This window comes from Pezoporus occidentalis, unplaced genomic scaffold (assembly GCF_034315485.1).
Source record: "Pezoporus occidentalis ecotype Australia unplaced genomic scaffold, CSIRO_AGI_Poc_V1 ctg46, whole genome shotgun sequence".
Taxonomy (NCBI): Eukaryota; Metazoa; Chordata; class Aves; order Psittaciformes; family Psittacidae; genus Pezoporus; species Pezoporus occidentalis.
The window spans coordinates 1,189,143-1,205,995 of record NW_026915791.1 but is presented as its reverse complement, the minus strand read 5'-3'; positions in this window follow the sequence as shown (position 1 = coordinate 1,205,995).

Sequence of the window (16,853 nt, the reverse complement as noted above, 5' to 3'; positions counted from 1 at the left end):
CTGGGTACAGCTTCAACACAGGTCCCCACTGATAATGTCTAGCTTCTGTAAACTTGTTCCGACCTAGAACAAGAATTACTAAACACATTTAGATACTTCACTCCAAACACTTGTAAAAACCTCCCCCTCACCAGCTATCATAGTAATTCATTATAAATCCCAGACTGCCCAGAAATCCTCTGACCAGACAGAATTATTGCCAACAGCACATCTGAGCTATCTGGAAGCACACCACAGGAAGAAGTAAGGATGACAGGACAGCCCTGTGAACTTATGCAGATAGCATTCATTTATTATGCTGTATCTGAAACAAAGGTGAATTCTCATTTGGTTTAACAAAATGAAGATCCACTATACTGGAGTTCTGCCACTACAGAAAAGGAAAGGTCTGGTCACAAGAAACAGTCCTGTAGTTCTCAGCTTTGAGAGATGAATGAAAATATGGTCCATAACCTACACAGCACCAGTAAGGTCAGCCAGTAGAACTAAATAAACTGAACCCAAAGCCATGCTCAGCTGAAGATGAAGGAAACACACTCCCACTTAGGCTGCGGTGCCTCAGGAGACCATATATTTTTGGTTCATATGATCTGGAATTCTTCCTGTGTACGTATCAGCCCACTGATTTCAGTTAAGTTATTCCTGATTTACTTCAAGAATGGAAAGCTGTCTTTCTGCCTCCAGGATTTGACCTGAAACTGCACATTTTTTGACCTATTTCATTTTTAGAATCCCATTTGCCATCTTCAAGTGCACAAAGATCATTTTGACTTATACCACTGCTATGACCAAGAGAAGGATTTAAGGGGGATAATAGTATTCCACCAGCACCACAGAAGTATCAAGAAAGTCCTCAGCTACTACTGCCCGTACAGTAACTCACATACTGAGAAGTTCCAACTTAAGACCAAACATGGACGTTGTGACTTCTGACAAATTCCCCTCACTCAGACCTTGGTTTCTTGAGTAAATTATAGTCTTTATTCCCCCCACAATCAGGAACATCTCTGGGAAATATTCTGAAACCACAAATGGAATTCAGACCTTGACTGATGGTCAAGTGGAGAATCCATCACAGTATCTCACTGATTACAATTATGGACTATTTCTAGAAAATAATACACATTTTGTAAAACTATGGCATTTTCATACATACTTGTTGCACTTCACCCTTATCTTGAGATGTTTATTCAACAACTTCTTCCTAGATCAACAAGCAAATTAACAGGTAAAAATAACTCAAGTCAAAATGACCAGGAAGACAACCCCTTTGCTTATGAAACAGCTGGTCGGAGTTGCCTATGCCATTCTATCCTAGCTGTTTAGCAGGAAGCATCACTTCACATCCTCCAGTTTCAATATCTGGTCTTATTCTCCAGGAGTTTTCTGCAGACGTTTTCTCCACTGCATCAGGCTACATTCGCTGCTTGTTGCAATTCTGGTTTTTGGTGTCTGAAACTTTTGCCACAGGGTATTAATTGCAATTAAGCGCAAAATACCATGCACCCCATCCCCAGAGTGGATTACCTCTGTCCCCCTGGGAAGCAGGGTGTGCACTCAGGCTACATATGAGATGCTTGAGTGAAAAGCATAGATGTTATTTCTAAGATGTTCGCAGTCACCTTTGGACTCTGATGGCAGCTGGTGGGAAAGCCCAGTTTGCAGCAGAAATTACCAAAGATGGCAAGAGATGCTAAAACGAGTTTCTGTGGGACTCACCCCACTTAATTTTAGCCATTCAAAATGTGGGGTCTAACCTAACCTGCTGCCTACTCCTATAAACCAGCATAGGAAGAGGATCAATGCCAGGGGATAATTTAACCCACCTTTCTTAAATAGGATCTCTCTGTTAAGGTCAGACTTCAGAGGGAGACGTGACGGCAACACATGCCAGAGGAGCAATAGGCAGAATGAATCCAACCTGGCAGCTCTCTCCAGCAGATCTGAATGTCAGCCATGACCATATATTAGGTCACTACACATTGAAACAGAAGTATTAGCATCAACCCTAGCTTTTCATCATCTTTAAGGATATGAACCCCCTTCTTCTACAGCACAGAGGCACTCAATTATTCACCTAAAAAAAAAAAAAAAAAAAGAGGAAATAATGTGTCTATACCTATTTTTTTCTTCAATTACTGCTTTTTTTAGCTGTTTTTATGTCCCCATGGGTTACTCACCTCTTTCCTTTGATGCAAAGATAGATCAGATAATATTAAGTGTTCTGAGTTAAAGTTCAGGGTGCCGGCACAGTAATGTTTCACATCCATTTATCTCCATCTATACTCACATACTGTTTTCAGGGACAGAAAAAGAACCCATGGATGGAGTTCAGTAATAAGTCTTTACACTGCTGGGTTTCCTTGGACCCATTAAAATTTGTCGCCCTGAAGTGCAAATAGCTCATTCTTTAAAGATTTTATTATCACTTACTAAATCTGTTATTTGTTTACCTAGTGTTACCTGCAACAAAGCTTTTAACAAATGGTTTCCTCAACCACCTTTTTTTTTTTTCTCCTAGCACATATTGGATGCTTTATTATATCCTTATTTATTTTTAAGCTGGATGCACTTTTTATACTCCCATATTTTCAGGAAAACTTGACTTCTGAGTCCAAGAGCTGCACATTAGATTGGAATTCACAGATATCTCTTGCCAAAACTGTTTTCGTTTAGATTTCAATACAATCTCATTTATCTTCCACTGAAGATTCCCTTTCTCCTGGCTTATCAGCTTGAGCATCTGACGATATAACACCAACAGTGATCCAAGATAACTGCAGCCCTCCTGGATATCTAGTTATTAAAGCTGGAGCCAGCATCTTATCTATTGTGCTGGGAATGACCTTCTGGTTGGACAGGACCAGTCTCAGCATACCTGAAGGCTACAAAACTGTTTTGATCAAGCTTCTCAAATTCATTAGATACCTGAGCAGACCACAAGATAGATTTTGATCTGTTTCTAAGGGAAAACATTCTTCTCATGTGCTGCCATATCCACATAGAAACACCTGGGATGTTAAGCAAGAAGTTCGCACGGGCACAAGACCTTCACACCCTGGTATGGCTTTGAGATGTGCAGCTTCTAGCAGCGCTGCGAAGCCAACAATGACCTGATCCAGTTCCTGCTGGGGTGCCAGACCTTGTGGGGCTGGGATGGCATACTGACATCTCAGCATGGTTGGAACAAGTCCACTCTCTGATTTTAACAACCATGTTTCTACTTCAGTAGTGGACCCTGCCTCCAAGAACACCTCCACCAGTAGAAGCTTCCCCCCACACACCACCACAAGCTCTTCTAACCTCCTCTGCACTGCTGCTCACCCCATTTCTCCAGACGGAAGCTTTTTTCCCCATCAACAGCTTCCACTCATGTACCACCTGCCCCTAGAGAGCTGCTACACTGCACTCACTGCAAACATATTGGACCAGCAAGAAAGGGGAAGGATGGGTATTTAGGAATGAAGTAGCTAGAGAGAAATAATGAGTCAACCAGGGTAAAACATGCCCCTTTGGCCAAAAACACCTTCCTGCAAGGAGATAAGAAAATCAATCAATTCCAGTGATCATAAGCACATTGATCCATCAACCATCCACTTAAATGAACAGAAGCAGGTCTGAGATCTTGGTGGAACATGAACTCCCATCTGATTCACTGATCTATGGACATTCCTCATCATTTCACCTGCAGTTACCAGCAAACTCAGGCAGCCACACTGCCAAGTAGACTGTGCCATCGCAGGCCAGAAGATCCTCAAACAACCTAGCTCTCAGGAAGCATGATTAAGACCATGGGCACTGAGGGAGGATGGGATGTACGATGCTCTAAAATCTTCCTTGAAGTACACTGGGAAAAGGACCCATCCTCTCCCAAACCCCCTTGGTCCTTGTCTGAGCAGCCTTCTGTATTCTTGCCTGTCTCGTAACTCGCTAAGCAAAGAGTTAACTTCTGGGCTCAGACACACTGTCCTTTGTACTCACCAGTAACATTATCACTGTGCAGCATGTAGTCATATCAGACAACCAACAAAGGTCTTCATCTGGGGACTGCACACAAAACGAAAGATCATGCTCTTTGAATAGTGCTTTGAGACACAAACAAATGGAAGACAAGGCAAAGCGAACAAGCAGCCCTGACTTCTGCAACATTGCTGGGTTAGGATGGCATTTCTCCCAGTGATTTCCACCTCCTAGCAGGCATGCTCACACAACAGACGCCACAGCTCACACAGCCCCAGCACCTACTGCCAGTTCCCATGGGGAGTCACCAGATCTGATACTGACTGGATTAGCTGCAACTCCAGGAGTTTCTAAGCACAGCAAATAATGGTCCCTTGCCTTGCCTTTTAGAAGTGCACTTAATGCTAAAGTACTGTTAAACCTCAATGAGACTTCTTGTTTGTGAGGACTAATTAATGTCCTGAAGATACTATCCTCTGTACTGCACCATTAGCAAAATTCAGACAGCTTTACATAGATTTTGCAAGATTTCACTGCACAGTTGGATATTTTGCTTTAAGGAACCACCAAGGCTTTCAACCCAAAGAAACCTCAACTTTTGGTCAGCCTTCCTGTACTCCTATCCCCACGCCAGGGTAAATACAACCACGGGACAGCTGCAGAAAGCCTCACGCCTTTAACAAAAGGGCTTGCACCACCGTGGCTTTAGGAAAGCCACGATCCGGACCTGGTTTACATTTTCCTTACCTAGAAGCAGCACTATTAATCACAGAAAAAGTGTTGTTGCTGCCTGCAAGTGCCATGCTATTGATTTTACTGATGTCTGCGGGATTTATTGTGATAATGCAAGATCAAGAATTTTTCTCTCTGTGCAGAAAAGAATTTACTTCGCCATTCAGAAGTATTTATGAGGTTTCTGTAACATCATTTGGGATATCTGTATTTAATGTTTCTCCTTCACATCAGCATTTATTCTTTTATATTTTTAATCATGTGAGTGAGCTCCCTTGTCCTATTGTAGTTGATCCTCAGTTTAATTTGAAATGTTTCATTTTCTGTTTTCTATTCTTAGCATTAGGAACAAAGATTTCTATTTTGCCCATACAACCACATCACACAGACATAAAAGTAAAATGTCTGGCACAACCAGAATGCTCTCTATGTAGTAAGTTATAGGAAAGCCATGAGGATCCTGTTGTTAGAATAACTGATATTAGGAAGCAAATATGGGTTTACATTTCCTGTAGCTAATGATTTCAAGATTTAAGAATATTCTGTAAAGGACAGAAAGAACATTGAGGATAGGTGAAAGCCTTGTTTATGTGTTACTCTGCAACACTGCCTGTGCAAAAAGGAAAACACAAGTGTTTTAACGGTGACAAGACAGCATGGTAACCCATGACAAAGGCTGTGCTCCCTCTTGACCTTTCCTCAGCCCCAGCTCTCCCTACAGTGGATGGGCTCCTCCACCCTGCAGGATGGACTGCCATGCCAGGGCCACTGTCAGTGAATGTGCTGTGCAAGGCATGAAAGGCAGCAGGAGCAGCTCTGGTCCAGGCTCACAAAAGCAGCACAGAGCACAAGAAAGCAGTGTTTTGTTCCACAGAAGAGACAGAGAGCTGGGATTGGGATTACTCACGGACATCTGAATGCTCATTACACTCATCTGAATATTGTAAAGTGGGAGGGAAGTTTCCAATTCCATGTTTTGCAGGGATGTAGCAGCTAAAGGGAGGTGTAAACAGGCACTTTTGGAGCAAACATACTTGCCTCTGCCACAAAGGGACAGGGGCAGCACAGGAAGCCACTGCTCAACCCAGTCAAGAGGGAGAAAAGCTCTTAGTCTGCTCAGATAGCGGAAAGCATCTTTAACAACTGCCTCTTGAACAGCAAAGGGGGAGAGCAGAGAAACAGATAAATCAGTGCAGACAGTCAGTCTGCTGCCAGGTCAATGCTGAAAGACAAACCAACAAGCTTAAAAATTCCTTTAAAATAGTGAACTGGAACCAGGAAATAACACACAAAAGCTTTGTAATCAGCATGAGGAAGAGCTGCACAATTTTAACTGCCAGTGGTATGTCCTGTTTGAGGTAAGGGGTTTACAGCTGCTCTTGCTCCTTCCCTAGCAGGCTCTCAAGAATATCTGCAAGGTCCCAAGAATATCTGCAAAGCCTACCAATGCAGGCTTTACCACAGTAAATCGTTAAGAACAGGGTGACAGCAGAATTGTCCAAAATAAAGATCTTGCCACCGTTCAGTAGCAGCAGCAGCACACCCCTCGTGTGGCCAAAACAGCATCATCAAAGCCAGCAATTTCATCAGATTATATTTTCCCAGCGATCGCTACGGTGATAGAGAATACAGCTCACACCAATAAGAAATCACTGAATTGCCAATAGTTAAAGCTGTAAAATCCAGCTCTGTTCAAGAAATCTACAAATAGGAGCACCTTGGGCACTGCCACCCTGAAAACTGGGTTTTGCGATGTAACCCAACTAACTCCAGCAACAACTATCCATTTATTTAGAGCAACCCAGAGGAAGAAGGACCCAAGAGATTCATCAGAAAATGTTCTTTTGCACCATGTTCCCTCCAGGTGGAGTTTCAGCCATCAGAGGTTGTAAAACTGGTCTTGTACAGACAGACTTACACAGCGCTAGAAAAAAAAATAAAAAAATTACTTTTCTATCCGAAGGAAAATAAGGAGAAATTGTTTGGGATTTTTTTCACTTTTTTTCCCCCAAAATATACAAAAGCTGCCCTGATGATACAGGAATATACTACATGGGAAAACAGAAATAAATGAAAGCCATTAAAGGTAGTGTTATGGGATCCCACAAAAACTTAAATTTGCACACATGTACGTCTACCTGAACTCTGAAACATAGTGATGAAAACATAATTCCCAACCACGTGCTGGAGGACAGTGGCTCCCTCACACCTTTCTTGCTGCTCCACAGTGTTTCCAGGCAGACACAGGGCACAGTCACTGCAGGATTCTGCCAAAATACTGCATTTGGTTTGAATCACAGAATGGTTTGGGTTGGAAAGGACCTTGAAGCTCATCCAGTTCCAAACCCCTGCCACAGGCAGGGACACCTTCCACTAGACCAGGTTGCTCCAAACCCTGTCCAACCTGGCCTTAAACACTGCCAGGGATGGAGTAGCCATAGCTTCTCTGAGCACCCTGTGCCAGTGCCCCACCACCCTCACAGAGAAGGGGTCTAGGAAAGCACCAGCCCATGTACCAGGTAAAAACTAAACGAATGGTGATGAAAAGCAAATACAATCTGGGCTCAAGAATATAAAGACAAGCAGCAGAAAATTTGTTTGCTAACATAGTATCATCTCAACTTCAGCGTGTTTTTAAAGTAAACTTAGTTGTGTATGACCATCTATATCACATTCTCCTATATAGAATTACCATGGCTTAAATTGCTGCAGTTGCTAAGGTAACTCATTTTTTACAAATACATCCTTGGCTGCTATAATAAATTCAGGGGGTGTAAGACATTAATTGCTCCAGGAAAGAAGCAATTTTCCAATGGAAATACCACATTCCAGGCTTTATGGTGCAAATTACTGTACATATAATATACTGCCTTTATAATCAATCATTTTCTGAAGTAGATTATGAAGGTCAAACAGCAGTATCTCTGTGCATAATTAATATTTGTGTTGATATAGCTACAACTGGTTGTTTGGTCATTAAAGTTAGTCATTAACTATTAACCTTGGCATACAGCCTCTTTAACACATAACTAGCAGCTTCTTTCATTTAATAATTGTTTTAAAATAGAAACTGTGTCAACCACAGATACATTTTAAAAGCCTCCATAGGCTAAAAATAATGAACTAATCTACATTTACTAAAAGAACTGATTTCAGATGATTATTAATCCCTTTTCAGGATGCAGGGAGGGAAGAAACTTGATCCTCAATTTCTAACTTTGAATGTGATGAATCTACACTTAACCCAAGACCTGCAGTCAGACTAAAGCACCCAAACAATCTATCAGAACTGTGCTCAAGGGCTGAAGTTTCTGCAGATCCCATTCAAGCAGTGAGATGATAACACAACCAAGGCTGAAGCTCACAAAGTCCAAGCTGGGAGCTACTAATGTAGTTTTTGAAAGGCTGAAGCAGTAAATAGGGCACAATTGCTGCAAGCTGCAGAACAATCAAGTAATTCACACCTTGAGGCCAGCAAGGTAATCACAATTATCTTGCAATCAGTCTTGACACAAACACACTAACTAAAAGCAAGCAGGCAAGTTGGTGGTGGGACACGCAGGGTCCTCTGCACTTGCCTGGAGCCTTGTATTTCCAAGATTCTTTGCACTGCATTTCCAAGCTCAGAGGACCTAGCTGAGGAAGGTCATGCAGAAGCCTCACACAGCAGGTTGCGGTGCCTGAGAACATCGCATCAATTCAAGCCATCTCACCCGCCTCCCATCACCACCACCAAGAACATAGCTTGTTGTGAAAAGACTCAGAACGGCATAGCTAGTCTGATAGAGGACCAATAACTTACATTTGTTGAGCTGGTAAAAGGCTCCTTTCTAGTAATAAAAGTAGAAATCAGCAACACCCAGATGAGCAATTACCCATTTAGGTACCCAAATGGTGATATTGCTATAAAATGTATTTTTTTACAGACAGAAAAAGGGTGGAAGACAGAAAGCTCAACATCTGCTTCTCACCCAAAGTAAGTCCTAAATTGCTCTGTACATGAGGCATCCCCTTCCTGGGACAGGCTGCTCCTCCAGCCTGAGCTGCTGCCCACTGACAATACTGCCAACAGCTTTGTTGCTTCCCATAAGAGCACTTGTAGGAGAGACTGAGGTGGAGTACAGACTATGGAGATTCACCCATTTCTTTCCCAGCGTATAAGCCTGGCCAAGGCACAAGGTAGGTTGTAAGAGCAGCTCTGCCATGCACCTACAGACATCATATCTGCTATCATGCTTTAAAGCACAAAACTGCTCATCACCCCTCACTTGAACCTTCCACTTCCTCTGCAGCTCTTAACTGCACATCACATACAGTAACTGCTGTAGCTACTTCTCATGAAACAGGGAAAGCTCACACGTGTTCTGGAACTACAGGGGTGCTGTAGGCTGAAGCCTGGCATTGAACCCATGTCTGTGGCTTCTACGCTATGACTAGCTCTCACTTAAGTGGTCCCCCTAACTGTAATGCTCCTAAGGACAGAAAATCATTTAAGTAGCCTCTCCAGCAGAGGGAGCAGTTATGCTAAGATCCCTCAAGGTATTGCCCCTACTCTCTTGGACTCGCAGGACATCTGCACCAAACTTAAACACACAGGACACAGACTTTTGGGGTAATAAGTCATTGACAGCAGTTGCACAAAAGCATATGTATGGAGACAGCATTTTTTGTGTTTAGCTCCTGTTTCAGTTCCTAACTTCAAGAGTGAATACTCGTATGTGTTACTCATATGACCTAATTCCTAGCTGTGATCTAGCATCAGCTCTTCAACAGAACCCTCTGTGACTCCTGCAGAGCTGGAACACACTGTGCTCCTCCCGAAGCCTAGCCAGGAATAGTGACACACATCTGCATGCTCTGGTACAGCCCCCAAAATTTGTGAGCCACTTAAAAGGAGAAAAAGTCCTAAAAGTAGTCTTCTGTCATAGCTTCCAAGACAAGACCAATAGCACAGCCACAAATGAGCAGCAAACAAGGCAGCCTGGGGACACCTTCAAGGAAAGAAGTGCTGGCATCCTGTGGCTTTCCTGACTGAATTTCAATAGGGAAACGGTGGGGTGCCGCTCTTCAACCAGGCAGCACTGAAAAGCTTCACATGAAAGGGCACTCAGACAATCATCTCACCTCAAACACTTGCCCTGTTTCAGGGTTGAGAGAAATTACTTATTTGCTGATGCTTGACAAATTCAAACCCCAAACATATTTTTCGAAGGCACCTAGGCTGAGGTGTCAGGTGTAAAGATTTCCTACTCCAGCAATCCTCTCCCTTGCCATCTCTAGAGCTGCTCTTCACACTCACACCTTCTCCTGCACACAAGTGCAAAGCAAATGTCTACTGCTTATCTTAGGCTGCACTTAATTAAACTCTTGTTATCACATTTATAAGTGAGAAGCATTCCTGATGTGGTGCTTTTTACTCCATTGCTGTAGCAGAACAGATGATAGGTAGTAAGGACAACAGTATTCTGAAGACTGCTCTGGTGCTAAAGCCGAGAGCTCATTTTCCAAACCCTGTTTTACACATCATAAAGGGAGCCATGCAGTGCAGAAAATCCAAGAAAAAATAACATTAAAATGTTACAAAAGAAAATAGTCCTATTTGCTGTCAGCAGCCCCAGCCACTCAGGCTGAAAGCGGCAAGTCACCCTACAATCACGCTGGCATGCTCTATCAAAGTTTGAAATCAAAGGTTGCCTCAAGTCCATTCCAGAGTGATAACACAGAAACACAGAATGGTTTGGGTTGAAAGGGACCTTAAAGCTCATCCAGTTCCAACCCCCTACCATGGGCAGGGACACCTTCCACTAGGCCAGGTTGCTCCAAGCCCTGTCCAACCTGGCCTTGAACACTGCCAGGGATGGGGCAGCCACAGTTTCTCTGGGCAACCTGTGCCAGTGCCTCACCACCCTCACAGAGAAGAACTTCTTCCTAGTATGTAATTTAAATCTACCCTCTGTCAGTTTAAAGCCATTACCCCTTGTCTTATACCTACATGCCCTTGTAAAAAGTTTCTCTGTATCTTATATATATATATATATATATATAATGTAGGGATAATAATTTTATAAGCCTTAGAAAAGACTACTCTAAGCTCTGTGTGCACTTGCACAATTGCATACAGAGTTTTGCTGCCAAGAAGTAGCTGGTGAGACAGTCTGCAAGGCAGACGGGCTCGTGAAAATCTCTGCTGAATCTAGTAGTTAAAAATAAAGGCCATGAGCTCCAGTGCCTGTCCAGCATCCAAACCTGCAGGACGTAGTGCTGCAGCTTCAGCCAACTGACATCATGTCTCACCTCTCCTTTGGCTTTCATCAGCCCTTTTCACATTCCCAGGAAAATCTGGCCAACATTTACTAACCCTTCTTTCACAAAATGCTGTGGAAGGAGAGGCAGGGTGGACATAGCTTGCAGGGTCAGCTTCTGCATTGCCCACTGCAACAGCAGTTAGGGAACTTCTCCAGGACAGTAACATATTTCTTTGGGGAACATCTCTGAGCTGCTGAAATGATGGTGCAGAGCAAAGATATTGAGAGGAAAGGAAGTAGCTGGTCTTCTCCAGAATCACTGATGTTTGAGATCGCAAATTTTCTAATTGCTACTGAAACAGGCACAAGACTGTCTACAAAGCAAAAATCATGACGTGTAGGGGTTTTAAACTGAAAAGGAAACTATTCTAAAACCTTTAGTTTTTCACTAAGAAGCAAGTTAAATCATCTCGAGGCCACTCTGATAGTTTCCTATCACACCCAGAGGAGCACTTGACAGCAGTCCCCTACAATGGCATAACTGCGCCACCAGCAAAATTTCTGCCTACTGTCACTCAGGCTAGCCCTGGTCACATCATCACAGCAAAGTCCAGGAGCCCTGCACAGGCAGGTCCTTTAGGGCCAAACCAGCTGGACAATGAATGAGAGGTGAAAACTGTTCATTAAACAGCAGTCATGCTGTGCAGGTAGAGCCTTGAAGCCTCAGACCAAGCAGCAGCCATGGTGCAATTCTTAACTGGTGCAAGTGCCAGAGAAAAAAGAAAAATAAAGACCCACAACTATACTTACAGAATATAAAATTTAAATAGCACCTTATATTTTGAGGGGAAATGCCTCACGGCTTGCTCATTGGAATGTAAACAGTCATTTCTGCAATTGCCATTGTTTTCCATTCAGAGCAGGCATGAGATGGAGAGGAAGGCTGTGGGCACTGCACTGCTTGCCCCTTGATACCATGGTCTGATCCCAGCACACAATGCCCACACCTAGTCACCCACCCACCCATCAATGCAAAACCCCTGTCTCTCTTCCCGCATCCCCTGGCTCCTGCACAGCACAATGGACACCCTGCAAGCACCTTTGCAATAGGCAGGGCAGTCACTTGCAAGGGGTTAACCGCTGATTTCATTCCAGCCCACAGAAATACACTGCAATGTGCAAGTGGCTTCACCTCCCAAATGCAAAATTTCTGTGCAAAGTATGACCCACTACTCAGTTGGAAACAACAGGCAGGTGGCACGATTCATTGCCTTGCCTACCATCATGAAGATCTTATCAATGCAACTCTTCCTGTGGTAAAAAACTGAGACTGGTAAAAAAACTGAGACTAGTAAAAAAAACTGTAGGGTAAAAAACTGAGAATATTTTGCATACAATTCCATTTACATCTTCACTGGGCTTGGTTGGGGTATGAGTTTTCTCCCATCTTTAGTAATGCCATTATCACATTTGACTAAATCCTATGAAGACTGCTTGAATGACAGTTCTTTGCTCTTTTAATATCTTTTATAGCATATTTATTTGGGGGGTTGGGTATTTTTCTCTTACACTGATTCAGCAAACCGCTCTGTCTCTGTTGCAGGAAAGCACACAATCAGTTTTAGCCAGACCAAGCACCCGCTCAACACCAGGACTTCCTAAACTGGGACACGAAGTTGATCATTGCTGAAGTACAATATTGGAAAGCCTTTCAAAATCATACCCTTTAACCATCTGTCTCCATTTTATCACAGTCATCACTGGTATTTGGGATTCTTCAACCAAATCAATCACTCTTTTGGTAGTAGGAGGAGGAAAAGCCCCCAGACACCTGAACCTCTGCTTTCCCGCACTGAAGTACTTGCCGACAATTGATACTACAAGATGGGGAACCTGCTCAGTTTTGTATGCCTTCACAGCCAGACCAGGTTTGCTTCTTCAGACCACTCAGTCTCACCTCTGTGCCTGGCAAAATCTTGGAGCAGATTCTCCTGGAAGGCATGCTAAGGCACATGAAAATCAACAAGGTGCTTGGTGACAGCCAGCATGGCTTCACTAAGGGGAAATCCTGCCTGACCAATTTGGTGACCTTCTGTGATGGGGCTACGGAACTGATGGACAGGGGTAGAGCAGTTGACGTCATCTACCTGGACTCATGCATAGCATTCGACACTGTCCCACATGACATCCTTGTCTCTACATTGGAGAGACATCAATTTGATGGATGGACCACTCGGTGGGTAAAGAACTGGCTGGATGGCCACACACAAAGAGTTGTGCTCAATGGCTCAATGTCCAGCTGGAGACCAGTAACGAGTGGTGACCCTCAGGGATCGGTGTTGGGACTGGTCTTGTTCAACATCTTCGTTGCTGACATGGACAGTGGGATTGAGTGCGCCCTCAGCAAGTTTGCCAATGACACCAAGCTGTGTGGTTCGGGTGATATGCTGGAGGGAAGGAATGCCATCCAGAGGGACCCTGACACGCTTGTGAGGTGGGCTGATGCCAACCTCATGAAGTTTAACCATGCCAAGTGCAAGGTCCTACACATGGGTCAGAGCAATCCCAGGCACAGTTACAGGTTGGGCAGAGAAGAGATTCAGAGCAGCCCTGCGGAGAAGGACTTGAGGGTGTTGGTTGATGAGAAAATGAACATGGACCAGCTTCAGTGTGCGCTCACAGCCCAGAAAGCCAACTGTATCCTGGGTTGCATCCAAAGGAAGGAGGTGATCCTGCCCCTCTACTCTGCTCTTGTGAGACCTCACCTGGAGTATTGTGTGCAGTTCTGGTGTCCTCGGCATAAAAAGGACATGGAACTGTTGGAACAAGTCCAGAGGAGGTCCACGAGGATGATCAGGGGACTGAAGCACCTCCCGTATGAAGACAGGATGAGAAAGTTGGGGCTGTTCAGGGTGGAGAAGAGAAGGCTGCGTGGAGACCTCATAGCAGCCTTCCAGTATCTGAAGGGGGACTACAGGGATGCTGGGGAGGGACTCTTCGTTAGGGACTGTAGTGATAGGACAAGGGGTAATGGGTTAAAACTTAGGGGAAGTTTAGATTGGATATAAGGAAGAAGTTCTTTACTGTGAGGGTGGTGAGGCACTGGAATGGGTTGCCCAGGGAAGTTGTGAATGCTCCATCCCTGGCAGTGCTCAAGGCCAGATTGGACAGAGCCTTGGATGACATGGTTTAGTGTGAGGTGTCCCTGCCCATGGCAGGGGGGTTGGAATTAGATGATCTTAAGGTGTTTCCCAACCCTAACTATTCTATGATTCTATGGTTCATTCTCCAGTTCTTGACCTAACTCAAGACCAACTGTCCTTCTTGCAAACATGGTTTAGTCCGTCATACAAAATAACTGAAGCTGGAGGAATAGCTCTTGGAAATACTTTCCTGGTGTATTCTAAGAAATACACCAGAAAAAGTGTTTCTTTTCAGAAAAAGTGTTTCTGGTGTTTCCGTTGTTGAAATCCCCTAATCTCACACAATTTATATTAATGTAAGGCCTATTTGGAGACACGTTGTAAAACAGATTCAGCAGAAACAGTATTTAAGATATACTGTACCCTGCTGATGGACAAGGTTTCTTCTCTGAGTCTCTAAAAAATATTACATGATGACTAGCCATTTTACTAAGGTATCCATAAGCAGCTCAGGGGAAAAATCAGAGACTCACAAGCAGTTTGCTAGAAAATTGATCCAACTGTACACAGATGAGACACTTGCTAGTAGTCAATACAATTTGATCCTGCAGATGCAGAAATGGCCATATGGGACAACTTTTTTGTACCCAGCTAAGAGAGCTGTGAGATGTTTCATGCATATGGATCACAGGTGCTGCAGGAAGACCACGGTGGGTGGAAGAACTGAGCAGAACAATATTTTGGGGAGGCTCACACACTCCAGATGCTGCAAAGTGCCTCCCATCACCCCCTCTGCCCCACAGCTGTATTTGTGCAAAAGACAACAACAGTCTCTTGTAAATAACCACATTCTTCACTGGTTTTTTTTTGCCCCAGTGTTCCTGTACCAGGAACAGCTTGCTTGTTTTAAGACACAGAGCATATCAGAAGGGATCATGATCTGTCCCATGCGATGTCAGTCAAAATGCTCAGGTTAATAGGCATTACTCTGAAGATCATTCTGCCCTCTCCTGAAAGGCAAACAATTGCCTCCACGGCACTGCAGCACAATGCCAGGACCAGCACCGCTCTGCAGAAGCACATGCCCAGTTTTTACTTCTTACTATAGCACTAAAATTTATCCTTCTTCCTTTTCTCCCCCCACAAAATAAATAAAATTATCTTCTGGAGCACACAGTCTGACAGGGACCTGTTACACCTCTCTAAGCCGCAAGGTGAATGAATACAAAAGGCAATTTGGCCAGAAAGCTGAAAAGCTACCAAAGCCTTGTCCCCTAGACATCCTCCCACCAGTTTCCCTGTCTTGCTCTCCTCAAGCCTACAGCTGCCCTAACATATGCACGTTACGTGGGTGCTTCCAAAATACGCATAAGGCTTTTCCCAGAGACAGTGATGTCACTTTTTTTCCCTTATTCATCAACACATTGTCCCAGAAGTCTTCATTATCCCTGGGATGACAACTTCTTGTGGTTAAAACTGTGTTCAAAAGCTTTTTGTTCAAGCAGGATGGCAAGGAGACAGATGGATGGACAGAGACCTGCCCAACTGCCCTGCAGCCTCCAAGCCAACCAACAGAGATGCAGTGGCTTAACATAGGCTCCATCTGCCAGGCCACAGCTCTGAAAAGGACAACAGGTAGAAAAGCACATAAGCAAGTGCTTCACTAGATGCACATGGTCGTATTCCCCACACAGATTTAGGGCTTAAACAGGCAACATGCTCTTTATGCATACACAAGGTCAGCTTCTCTCCACTTCATTGAGGGAGCAGTGCACCCCTCTGTGGCCACTGGAGCAAAGCAGATACTCTGAAGATGTCCTTGGGGTGCACCACCTCTCCCCAGCGCCATGCTGCCAACATGAAGCCCCCAAGCCAACCTGTCACAGCAGCACATCCTGCTGCTTCCTACCCACAGCAGCCCTGGGGCTGCTCGTTCCCTCTCCTCTGCGCCACAAGGGGTAGGGACACCTCTGCAGACTTTGGTGTCCACCTCTTAAAAGCTTAAGTTAGGATCAACAGGTTCCTTCATGGGTGTCAGGAGAAGTTCCCACAAGTTGCAAGAGCTCCATCACTTCACTGGTGAAGCTCTTCCTGCAGTACCCAAAATCTGTAGAGCCTTTTGTAACGACCAAATTTTGCATCAGTGTTGAAAGTGATGCTTTAACACATATGGGAGGCTATCTCAGAGACCCCTTCCATGGGAACATCCCATATTTCAGAAATATTGATCAAACTCTGTGTAAAACTCATCTTTTTCCTGTGTTTGTTTCTGTAACATTGATTTGGGTGGAATTAAGGGCTGGGCTGGCGAAAGCCTCATAAAAGGCTCATGACTAACATAGATAATCATGCTGGTGTCACCTACTTGTCATCACTTGAAGGTAATTTAGCTTTGTGTGAAGAATTAGTGACATTTTAATCTGTAAAAAATCAGGCAGAGGAAAAGAAGCTTTTGGCATCATACTAAGGAATAAAATTAATACCCAAGCTCTGTATACTGAGCTGATATACAGTCGTTTTTGGATGCACAGTTTTATCAATTTAAGTATTACTTATACACTTGCAAATTCGAGGTGAACAGGCATTTACAGTTTTCTTTGCTTGATAAAGGATTTCTTTCTGCTGCACTCTTGGGATTTTCTGGGGGCAACCCAAGGGTAGATGCATACACATTGCAGGATTCACAGATTCAACCCTGATACAAGCTCCTGTGGGACCATGGGACAATTCCCTCTTATGAGCCTGCCATGCCTGGGTCTCATGCTTTTGGTGA